At 37.9% G+C, this 13,307-nt stretch overlaps 1 protein-coding gene across 1 annotated transcript in view; it reads left to right on the plus strand.

Moving 5' to 3' along the window:
• LOC106142168 (sex peptide receptor) overlaps window positions 1-13,307 on the plus strand; it is an 80,878-nt gene that overhangs the window by 47,747 nt on the left and 19,824 nt on the right. The gene's annotated exons all lie outside the window — the stretch shown is intronic.

Raw genomic sequence — 13,307 nt, forward strand, 5'->3', positions numbered from 1 at the left:
TGGTTTTTTGATTGGATGGTCTCAATGTGACATATTAATCTTCCTGGCGTTAATGCTGGTCAAAGCCTCACCTCTCTAATGAGGATCTGGAGAGCGCCTTTTGGCAAAGATCCTGGATTGGATAAGCCAGGTTTTTACACGAAACGATAACCGTCCGACCTCCGCGATGTCTATAGTGAATCTACACACTGAATCATGGTAAAAGCTGTCCCTTTACTCGCTTTTTACGACATCCGTGGGAAGGGGATGCATTGGGCATTTCATAAAGTCTGTTAAATTGGAAGTTACCTTCATATCTTCAAGTTCCTATCAGAGTTTGACGATGTATGTATATAATTATGTAGGTGAACTTTGGGGGTATACTTTTTCAAACAAAAAATGACTATATTTTTGTATTTATTATTACGTGATTATATGTATGTCACAACATACATACATATAATCATGTCTTTATCTCTGAAAGAGGTAGACAGAGCTGTCAAATTTGAAAAGACCAAAAGGCCACGGTCAGCTGAAGACTAAATGAAGGAATTGAGATTGGGCAAGTGTCAGCCCTTATCATATTTTAGAACAATCTGTAAGGCCTTTCAAAATCAGTCAGTCAGTCATTGTCGCCAGATGAAACGGCGACCGATAGGGTTCCATAATATCCCATCAAAATCACGAGGAAAGCCCATTAATTCCGCTTTATATTAATTAGGAACATCAATTAGGCTGTGTAACTCCCAGAGCCATTAGCTTTATCAAGATATCTACAATTCTACAGCATAAGGAGCGATATTGAAATATATGGGAACGGAATTTGTTTTAGGCCGTTCATACGGTCTCTGTGGCGCAGCGGTAGAACGCTTGTCTGTGACACCGGAGATTCCGGGTTCGAATCCTGGCCATGGTATGATGAGAAAATAACTTTTTCTATTTGGCCTGTCTCTTGGATGTTTATCTTTATAATTATTTATTATAAAATATAGTATCGTTGAGTTAGTATCTCGTAACACAAGTCTCGAACTTACTTCGAGGCTAACTCAATCTGTGTAAATTGTCCCGTATTTATACATGTTGGATACTCCGTACGAAATCCGTAACATCGTCATAATCGAGCTTACGTATTGGACGTAGGTAGCCATGGCAGACTTGGAGACGGTCGATCGAGGATATAAGTCTTGGAATGGACACCAAGAGCTGGAAACTGTTAGCGCCGCTGGTACGATAACATAAAAAGCATTTAAGGGTCAACTTGGGCAAGAGAAACCTTTGATCGAACTGTGTGGAAAGATATTAGGTTTAAATAATATTCTCATAAAGAAATTACATTCCCCTTAAAATGAAATGAGTAGGGTACATCAAAAATATTTACATATCACAAATTAATTATATGGTAGTGGTCGCGATGTGTAGTCTAAGTTTTTTTCTTAAATAAATTTATGCTCATACTTGTTCTTAGTTCATTAGGCAACTTGTTGTACAGCTGTGCTCCCTCAAATATTATCGTCTTTTTTCAGTAGTTGGTTCTGGGGATTATTAAATTAAGTTTATTTTTTATTCTAAGATTGTGTGTGTATTTCTTGGGCTTTAGTTGTATGTTATATATTTAAGAGGCATATGCCCAGCGGAGAGTAAATATGCTGAAGAAGAAGACAATTTTAATTTAACAGAAAACTTTAAAACAATGTATTATTTCTGTCACATTACACGCGCGTGCGTTCAAAATTTGAACACGTATGTTTACAAGTCACGACACATTTTTTTCCATGGTTTCCGGCAAAAACCTTGGCATACATAATTACTCGTATCCAATACCACAGACGGTATATTTTCCTTTCAGAATTATCATAATATTACTTTTTTGTTAGAGTCTCGCTGGGCTCTTTGTTTTCTGATTTGATTTATTATTTTCAGACTCCTTGTCTTGACATAATTGAATAAGCCATGTTACATTTTTCTTTTCCTGGATTTAGTCCTTGTTGCATCCTCGCCTTTCTGGAGAGGAGCCCGGGGTATGCCTTTGACCATGGACATCAAAATTGGGTGAGTCAGATTTTTACACGAAGCGACTCCCGTCTGACCTCCGCAACCTTTGCAGGTGAACCTAACCCGCATTAGATCCGTGGTTACACATCCAGTTACCTGAGGGTGCAGGTTTCCTCACGATGTTTTCCCTCACCGTAAGCTGATTTTGATTGTTATTTGCTATCGAGCTTTTCTTTTGGGCGCTGGGCAACCTGTCAGTATTTGAATCTCAACGCCATACAGCTGAAGGCGGCCTTTCAGTCTTTTCGATACTGTTAACTTTGTCTTTACCGTATAAAATAAAGACTTAATCATATGTATGTATGTTCAACGCATAAAAAAACGGGAATTTTTACCTTTTTCTATCATAGACCTTTCATAATAAGATAATCATGTTCTTTTGATAAAAAAAAAGATTTTAATCTCTTTAGATTCGAACCTGCGACCCAATTGTCACAAATATGTATAGACCTCTTCACAAATGCGGTTATAGGAATAGTAGCTAATAATATTACTCCCACCTACCCTCGTATACATCAGAAACCACATTTGAAGTGACAAGTTCGCCTCGAGGCTTGTTTGATATTAAATTTCGTATACATGATATGCGTAAATTGAATTGTAATTTTATAATACATCAGAGTACACCTGCGCACATATACTATAACTTTTGTAAAAAGAGAACCGCCTCTAATTGAAATCCACTTTTTTTTAAATCGATTTAAGTCCTAAAATCTTCTTCTAAGTTTATCAAACATTTTCCTGAAATACGTATCAAAAACGAAACGCGAGATAATCGCGCACAAACAAATGCACTAACAGGTCAAACTGAGAACCACTGAGGTAATAACTCCACAAGTATTTCGAGAAATCCCCTCTTTGTGCACCCTTAGACCACATATGGAACCAACACGCCAATTTCCAAATCGTTATACCTACATTAGTTTGAATGCTAACCGATGCTCTTACGGTGACGGAAAACATCATGAGGCACCTGCACATTCAGGTAACTGGATGTGTGACCATGATCGATCCAATACGGATTAGGTTCCCCTGCAAAAGTTGCGGAGGTCAGATGGGAGTCGCTTCGTGTAAAAACCTGACTCACTCAATCTGGGATCCATGGTTAAAGGCTTACTTACCCCGGGCTCCACTTCAGAGCGGTGAGGATACAACCAGGACTTAAGCCAACGAAGACTTTAAAACTAAAAAAGTTACAAATAACATCACTAGTCACAATAAACATCGATACAAAAACTATATAAGCACGACACTAGCACGACCACTTAATTTTCAAAGCGTGCACTAACCTTTAATTGATGGAACTGTAAATTACTTACTTCGACATGTTTGTCGCTATTAAATTCTCGGTGCGTCAGGGGAAGCCTTTTTGCCAAACTTTCGGTGATTAACTAAAGCTTTGTGTTTAGAAATATACAAGTTTTGTAAAGGGACGATAGATTGACAGAATTTCTAGCAACCTGTCACTATTTGAATCTCAATTCTATCAATAAGCCCAACAGCTGAATGTGGCCTTTCAGTCTTTTCAAGACTGTTGGCTCTGTCTACCCCGCAAGAGATACAGACGTGACCATATTTATGTATGTGTATATTTATTTAGTTTGACCTGACTTAAGATTCTCTGTCAGACCCAATGGTGGATTGGTAGATGATGCTTCTAGCATTAAGTCCGCCAATTGTGCTATACATTTGTATTTTGTACAGTCAAGTACAAATAAAACAATAAATAAATATAATATACGGGACACATTACACAGATTGAGTTAGCCCCGAAGTAAGTTCGAGACTTGTGTTACGAGATACTAACTCAACGACTTAGTTACTATATTTTATAATAAATACTTACATATATAAATAAACATCTAAGACGCAGGCCAATTAGCAAAAGTTCTTTTCTCATCATGCCCTGGCCGAGATTCGAACCCGGGACCTCCGGTGTCACAGACAAGCGTACTACCGCTGCGCCACAGAGGCCGTCAAAGGTACAGTTTAAATAAATAAATAAATAAAGGCGGGACTGGTAATGATAACAGAATAAAAGTTAAGGTTAGCACAAAGGATCTTATTACGAACTTGTCCCGGGTAACGCTGTTTGCTCAATTATAATTCATTAAAATTTTGGACCCGCCAAAATTACTGCCGGATTATACCACAAACGTTTAATTATATGGAATTCATGGAACTGTCGAAGTTATCGTTGTAACATGAGATTTAGTACCTTGCACCAATCTGTACTAATACTATAAAGCTGAAGAGTTTGTTTGTTTGTTTGAACGCGCTAATCGCAGGAACTACTGGTTCGAATTGAAACATTCTTTTTGCGTTGAATAGACCATTTATCGAGGAAGGTTTAAGGCTATATAACATCACGCTGCAACTATAAAGAACAAAGAAATAATGGAAAATATAAAAAAAGGGGAAATTATTCACCCTTGAGGGCTTCAATTATGCCCAAAATAACTGTTTCACGAAGAAGTTGCGGGCACAGCTAGTAGCAAAATATAATAGGACCACTCCACCTCTTTAGCATGGATGCCATAGGCGACTAAGGGGTAAGCTTATAAAATTGAGATTCTTCTTTTAGGCGATGGGCAAGCAACCTGTCACTATTTGGATCTCAACTGTATCAAAAAGCCAAACAGCTGAACGTGGCCTTTTCGTTACGAGAATTGAGATTCAAATAGTGACAGGTTGCTACCCCACCGTCAACAAGAATTCCAAGTTTTTAGCCTTAACCCTAGTCGCCTTTTTCGACATCCATGGGAAAGTTATGAACCACTTCACAACTTTTCCATTTTCGTAATACAACTTTAAAAGTGTTGTATTCTAAAGCGGCGGGAACCACACGGCATAAACTGCTCGGGTACTCTTGACCTGAAAGATTTATTTACTCATTATTTATTAACACAAGTTTAGGTTTAGAAACTTGGTTACACGTGCCAATTGCCACAGCTCAGCTTATCCAATCTACAGATTATTATAAGGTCCGATCAAATTAGGTACAATTTTATAGTTACACTAGCTGTGACCGCGACTTCGTCCGCGTGGAATAGTTATTTTGGGCGTCATTGAAACCCTCAAGTATGAATAATTGCTCCCGTTTTTTTCACATTATCCATTATTTCTTCGCTCCTTATAGTTGCAGCGTGATGTTATATAGCCTAAAGCCTTCCTCGATAAATGGTCTATTCAACGCAAAAATAATTTTTCAATACGAACCAGAAGTTCCTGAGATTAGAGCGTTCAAAAAAACAAAATCTTCAGCTTTATAATATTAGTGTAGATGTGTAATTTGGAATAGAATATCTTTCCCATGGATGTCGTATAAGGCAACTGAGGGAAAGGCTAGTGAACTTGGAATTTTGCTTGTAGGCGATTGGCTAGCAACCTGTCACTATTTGAATCTCAATTCCATCATTAAGCCATGCAGCTGAACAAGCTGAACAACAATAAAGCAACAAGTTAAATGTAACCCAAAAAAAGCGACAAATTTAGCGCCACCTACAACAGAATACATAGTTTTTTCGCAAATCCCTCGGGAACTATAGTTATTAAAGGGATGAAAGGTACCCTATGTTCTACTCCAGACTCTTAGTCTATACCAATATTATAAAGCTGAAGAGTTTGTTTGTTTGTACGCGCTAATCGCAGGAACTACTGGTTCGAATTAAAAAATTCTTTTTGTGTTGAATAGACCATTTATCGAGGAAGGTTATAGGCTATATAACACCACGCTGCAACTATAAGGAGCGAAGAAATAATGGAAAATGTGAAAAGAACGAGGAAAATTATTCAACCTTGAGGGCTTCAATGATGCCCAAAATAACTATACCACGCGGATGAAGTCGCTGGCACAGCTAGTATATATATATATATACAAAAAAACTTAGTTTCATAATTATTATAGTAGTTGAGATCGAATTATAAATAAATATATTTATCCATGAAAAATTGATTAAACCTAACATACATACATATAACCACTTCTATATCCCTTGCGGGGTAGACAGAGCCAACAGTCTTGAGCGGACTGATAGGCCACATTCAGCTATTTGGCTTTAAGATAGAATTAAGATTCGAACAGTGACGAGTGAGTTCGAAAAAAACAATCTCAAGTTTGTAAGCCTATCCCTTAGTCGCCTTTTACGACATCCATGTGAAAGAGATGGAGTGGTCTTATTTCGTATTGGTGCCGGGAACCACACCAATTTAACCTAACCTTATAACTATTTGTATCGTAACTCTATACTATCCTTATATATTATGACTATGACTATATTATACTCGTGTTACAGCCACACGTTTCCGTAATAAGCTTGTAATACCGATTCGAGGTCACAAGTCAATATCTCTGTCTCAAATTAAATAAAGTACAGATACGATTCGGTTATCAAAAAATAGACTTTTAGTTTTCGAGACTGTTGACTCTATTTACCCCGTAAGGGATGCGGCATCAATGGCGATTTGTCTCATAAATCCAAATGAAGCAGGGATCACGGGCTAATTGATAAGCTCACCAAAACACAAGCAATCATAATAGGTTCCCCGTGGCAGATTTCAAGAATTGATTCATCTTCCCTCCCGCCTATTTCCTTTAATGGAGTAAAAGTTTATAGCGAAATGGTCAAGACGTGATGTAGGAGAAATAATAAGCTTGAACACAATACAATCTTAAAACTGGCCAAGTCCGAGTAGCGTGCGCGCACTACGCGTTCCGTACCATCTTTTTTCACAAAATCTGCAAAAATTTAATCAGTGTAGCTATCAAGATTCATTAGAAAGAGCCTAGTGGCAGACACACGAACGGACAATGAAGTCTCCGTAATACATACGTATATACATATAGTCACGTCTTTATGCCTTGCGGGGCAGACAGAGCCAACAGTCTTGAAAAAAAAACCGAGGCCACGTTCAGCTATGTGACTTGATGATAGAATTGAGATTCAAATAGTGCTAGCCCATCGCCTATAAGAAGAATCCCAAGTATAAAATCTTGTCGCCTTTTACGACATTCACGGGAAAGAGATGGAGTGATAATATTCATTTTGCGACATCCACTGGATAGAGATGGAGTGATAAAAATGAATGAAGTAACAAAAATTTATATGGAATGACAACTTGAAATAATGGATAATTTTCTGTTTAACATTTATTTTGTAAATACCCTCCATTGATGCGTATATTTCTCATAATAACAATAATGGCAAAACAAAAATATTCCGATAACAATGGAGTATTTTTCGAGGCAATACATAAAGAACGCTGTCAGATACACCTGTAATGAACTAAATTGTGCGCCGCGGGTTCGCTCATACAGAGAAATGCTATCACATCTTTACCCGCTACGGGGTACACAGAGCCAATAAACTTGGTAAAGTCGAAGCGCAAGTTCAGCTGCGATAGAATTGTGATTTAGATAGTGACAGGTTGCTAGCCCATCGCCTCAAAGAGAAATCCCAAATTTATTAGCCTTTTCCTTCTACTTCCTCCTGGCTTTAGTCCCGGTTGCATCCTCACCACTCTGGGGAGGAGCCTATCCCTTAGTCGCCTTTTACGACATCCATGGGAACGAGATGGAGTGGTCCTATTCTTTATTTTATTGGTGCCGGGAACCACACGGCACAAGAATATGTCAAGTGTTTAAAAACTGATTTTATTTGACAAATCCTACTAATAATATTATACATGCAAAATTTTAAGGATGTGGGGGTTTTACTCTTCCACAAAAAATCTACATAAAGAACGCTGTCAGATACACCTGTAATGAACTAAATTGTGCCCGCGGGTTCGCTCATACAGAGAAATAGTATCACATCTTTACCCGCTACGGGGTACACAGAGCCAATAAACTTGGTAAAGTCGAAGCGCAAGTTCAGCTGCGATAGAATTGTGATTTAGATAGTGACAGGTTGCTAGCCCATCGCCTCAAAGAGAAATCCCAAATTTATTAGCCTTTTCCTTCTACTTCCTCCTGGCTTTAGTCCCGGTTGCATCCTCACCACTCTGGGGAGGAGCCAGGGGTATGCTTTTGACCATGAATCCTGGATTGGGTGAGTCAGGTTTTCACACGACTCCCACCTGCCCTCCGCAACCTTTGCAGGGGAACCTGACCCGTATTGGATCGATCATGGTTACACATACAATTGCCTGAATATGCAGGTTTCCTCACCATATTTTCCCACAGTAAGAGCATCGGTTAGTACATACATACATACACACATATGATCACGTCTATATCCCTTGTGGGGTAGACAGAGCCAACAGTGTTGAAAAGACTGATAGGCCACTCTCAGCTATTTGGCTTAATGATAAAATTGAGTTTCAAATAGTGACAGGTTGCTAGGCCATCGCCTAAAAGAAGAATCCCAAGTTAATAAGCCTATCCCTTAATCGCCTTTTACGACATCCATGGCAAAGAGATGGAGCGGTCCTATTCTTTTTTTTACTGGTGCCGGGAACCACACGGCATCGGTTAGTATTCAAACTAATGTATACAACTTCGAAAATAGACATTGGTATATGACCGAGGTGGGATTCGAACCTGTGCCTTTTTGCGCATCACGCATATCAACCTTTACCGATTCGACCACCGACGTTCAATTAATTAGCCTTTCCCTTGATTTACTTTTACAACGTAAACAGCTAGTATACACTATACATATTTTTCTTCCGCTAAGAAAGCTTAGTTCATGAGTTACTAACAAAAATACAAATCGTTCCTCACTTCAATATTAGTATGAACAAAATACCGCCCGTTACGAAGCTTGATAAATTAATAACGAAGATTTAATACCCTTTATAACATTATTTCCGAAGTTTAACGATTAAATGCGTCATTAATAAAATTCCTGAATATTCATAGGAGAAATTTCGACGTTGAGTTATTTTTATAGAGACGACGTTTTAATTTATGTAGGATGTGCAAAATTGTCAAAAGCTATATTTGCAATGTTAAGCTGTTTATTTCTAATTTCTCTTCTCGCATCATGTTTCTGGATAAGGTTCCCCTGCAAAGGTTGCGGAATTCAGATGGGAGTCGTGTAAAAACCTGGCTCGCCCAAACCATGAACATGGTCTACCCCGCAAGGGATATAGACGTGACTATATGTACAGAATATTTACAACGCACATCACGTAACAGATTTTCTTTTGTCTATTCTTGCATTTTATCACTTCGATATATATTTAAAACTAGCCGTGCCCGCGACTTCGTCCGCGTGGAATAGTTATTTTGGGCATCGTTGAAGCCCTCAAGGATGAATAATATTTCCCGTTTTTTTCACATTTTCCATTATTTCTTCACTCCTAATAGTTGCAGCGTGATGTTATATAGCCTAAAGCCTTCCTCGATAAATGGTCCATTCAACACAAAAAGAATTTTTCAATACGACCCAGTAGTTCCTGAGATTAGCGCGTTCAAACAAACAAACTCTTCAGCTTTATAATATTAGTATAGATATCAATTTTTTTGCAAGCAGTACATTCCGCCCGTGGTTACGTCCTGGAATTCAAATCAATCGGTGATTGGTTCCCGGAAAACAATATTTTGTTTGTCCATTGTCTTCGGCAAACACAAAAGGTATCGATTTATTAACAAACAGAATTTCATTATACAACAGGAATTTTAGAATTACGTGTATTGAATAGCTTTCAAGCTAAAATATATATATATATATTAGCTATAATATAATAAATAAATAAATATGTTTTATATAATAAAATACGACGCTCGTTAAATGATACTCTTACGGTGAGGTAAACTTTACATTCAGGCAACTGGATGTGTAATCATGATCCAATATGTGTAAGATTTCCCCACAATAGTTGCTTAGGTCAGGCGGTAGTCGCTTCGTGTTAAAACCTGACTTACATAAATCAGGATTATGGTCTTAAGGTGGACCCCGGGCTCCCCTCCAGAGAGGTAGTTTAACACCAGTGAGTAGAAGAATATTCCATACATACATACATATGATCACATCTTTATCCCTTACGGGGTAGACAGAGCCAACAGTCTTGAAAAGACTGATATGCCACGTTCAGCTGTTTGGCTTAATGATATAATTGAGATTCAAATAGTGACGGGTTGCTAGCCCATCGCCTAAAAGAAGAATCCCAAGTTTATAAGCCTATCCCTCAGTCGCCTTTTACGACATCCATGGGAACGAGATGGAGTGGTCCTATTCTTTATTTTATTGGTGCCGGGAACCACACTGATTTTATTTGACAAATCCTACTAATAGTATATTATACATGCAAAAGTTTATGGATGTGGAGATTTTACTCTTTCACAAAAAATCTACATTACATATAATACGTCTATATCCCTTCCGGGATAGACAGAGCCGATAGTCTTGAAACAAGACGTTCTGCTGTTGGCCTTGATGATACAATTAAAATTCAGTGGTATGTTGCTAGCCCATCGCCTAAAAGGAGAATCCCAAGTTTATAATCCTTTCCCTTTTACGACGACCATGGGGAAAAGATGGAGTGGTCTTATTCTTTTTCTATTGGTGCTAAAAACCACACGAAAAAAACCACTAGGCAAATTTTAATGGAATTTGGTACACTGGTAGAATATAACTTAGAAAAAACACATTGGGTACTTTAATCCACAAATTACCACGGGAGTTATACATACATACTTATAACTATCTCTACGTTCTTTGATCTTATAATGCAAATTTGTGTTAGAAACATTTGAAACGATCTCACTTAACCAATTATAACAAAACGTTATAACGAGTTATGCTCTAACGTTTTTACGATAACGTGACCACGTACAAACCCTCTGAGAATTGGTGAAACCAACCCTATCTAAGTAGGACAAGTTAGCAATCAATTAACGACTTTATTCATTAGGGGGTAAATAGTAAATCGTATAGCAGGGCGTAGCGAGGCATTAGCTGATTAGAGCTGGCGGTGTAATTAGTCTGAAACGACTTCTAAGTTAGGTACTAGATATGCCGTGTGGTTCCCGGCACCAATACAAAAAAGAATAGGACCATTCCATGTCTTTCCCATGGATGTCGTAAAAGGCGACTAAGGGATAGGCTTACAAACTTGGAAGTCTTTTTGAGGCGATGGGCTAGCAACCTGTCACTAGTTGAATCTCAATTCTATCGTTAAGCCAAATAGCTGAACGTGGCCATTCAGTCTTTTCAAGATTTTTGGCTCTGTTTACCCCGCAAGGGATATAGACGTGACCATATGTATGTATTAGATATCGCGGTACGGCAGGTACTAGAGATCATGGTTACACATCCGATTTCCTGAATGTGCAGGTTTCCTCGCGATGTTTTCCCTCACCGTAAAAGCAGCGGTTAGTATTCTACGTAACTTCGAAAGAGTCATTGGTACAAAGCCGGGGTGGGATTCGAACCTGTGCCTTTTCGCCCCACACGCATTATAACCAGGCAACTTACCTGTTTTTCAGTCGCAATACATACATACATTTGATCACGTCTTTATCCCTTACGGGGTAGACAGTACCAACAGTCTTGAAAAGACTGATAGGCCACGTTCAGCTGTTTGGCTTAATGATAGAATTGAGATTCAAATAGTGACGGGTTGCTAGCCCATCGCCTTAAAGAAGAATCTCAAGTTTATAAGCCTATCCCTTAGTCGCCTTTTACGACATCCATGGGAACGAGATGGCGTGGTCCTATTCTTTTTTTACTGGTGCCGGGAACCACACGGCATGGTCGTTCAGTCGCAATTGACAGGAATTTCTTAACGCGGGAGGTTCCGAGGACGCACTATCGTCGTCCAAAAAATATTTCTATTCTTTTGTTAAAACTGATCCAGTACTAATGCTTTCTTAAAAGTCGTTGGGTGTTCAGTCATCGCATCGGTTCAGTATCATCTTGAATACAGGATGTTCATTAGTTAATATTGTCTCTATAAAATGCATCTAATTTGTGACGTACGCTCATAGTTCTAATAAAACCATGTGGCTTTTAGACGACTAAAATAGAGCCAGTTGACACTAAAACTAACATAAGTTTAGTAATTTAATTGGCGTCTTTTTACACCTACTGAGTTTTTTTGTAACTGACCGATATCTGAACTTTAAGGACATTGGAAAAACTTAATTTGATGATTTTTTATATGATTAATAGAATTAATAGAAGCAATAGATTAATAATTTATTATCTTTAATTTTTAATCCATCTATCCATCCATATAATCACATCTACATATATCCCTTGCTTGGTAGACAGAGCCAACAATATTAAAAAGACTGATGGGCCACGTTCAGCTGTTTGGCTTAATGATAGAATTGAGATTCAAATAGTTAATATTCAAGTAGCCCATCGCCTAAAAGAAGAATCCTAAGTTAATAAGCCTATCCCTTATATGCCTTTTACGACATCCATGGGAACGAGATGGAGTGGTCCTATTCTTTTTTTTATTGGTGCCGGGAACCACACGGTTTTTTTTTAAGTAGGTTAAAATATACAGAAACGAAGCCCTTCTCTGCTGAATATAGGAAATTTATTTTCCGATATTGCCCTGAACGTCACATAATATTTAATTCCCCTTTTGATGTGTTTTAGGGTTTCTTGCGTAAAAAGGAACGTATAAAATTTGTAAAGAGGTATTTTTTTTTTTGGTATTACTCATCTACATATAATACATATCAAGGTAGTAGTTTTCAACCTTCAAAATGTTAAGTTTGCCGTTCTGTATGAGAGAGATATTATAAATTTATTTCAAACAATAAATGAACGAATTGTAATGTTTGACAATGAATATGTTAATATTTTGTAGAAATTTTAGAACCACTTTCCTAAAAATAACTATTTTTTTTCACATTTTCCATTATTTTTTCGCAGCTAATAGCTGCAACGTGATGTTATATAGCCTAAAGTCTTCCTCGATAAATGGTCTATTCAACGCAAAAAGAATTCTCCAATTCGAGCCAGTACTTCCTGAGATTAGCGCGTTCAAACAAACAAACTCTTCAGCTTTATAATATTAGTATAGATACGCTCCAGGCGGAACTGCGGTAAAAAGTTAGCTGTTCAATAAATACTTCAATTATGGATAATTCAACAAAACCCCGGCCATAATTTTCCACTTCAATGTCGCATCATCCTTGTTTACCGGGGGCTACGTCGGTATCAATTTAACACGTCAGCAAACATAAAATAACATTATTTAACATAATTTTAATTGGGACTGACGGATAATTGTTTACAGTTGATATATGTATATGTTTTGGAGAGAGAATCAATCGAGCGATTATGGTGTTCGGTTTAAAAACGTGCCCGTTA

Source organism: Amyelois transitella, chromosome 27 (genome assembly GCF_032362555.1).
Source record: "Amyelois transitella isolate CPQ chromosome 27, ilAmyTran1.1, whole genome shotgun sequence".
In the NCBI taxonomy this organism is placed as follows: domain Eukaryota; kingdom Metazoa; phylum Arthropoda; class Insecta; order Lepidoptera; family Pyralidae; genus Amyelois; species Amyelois transitella.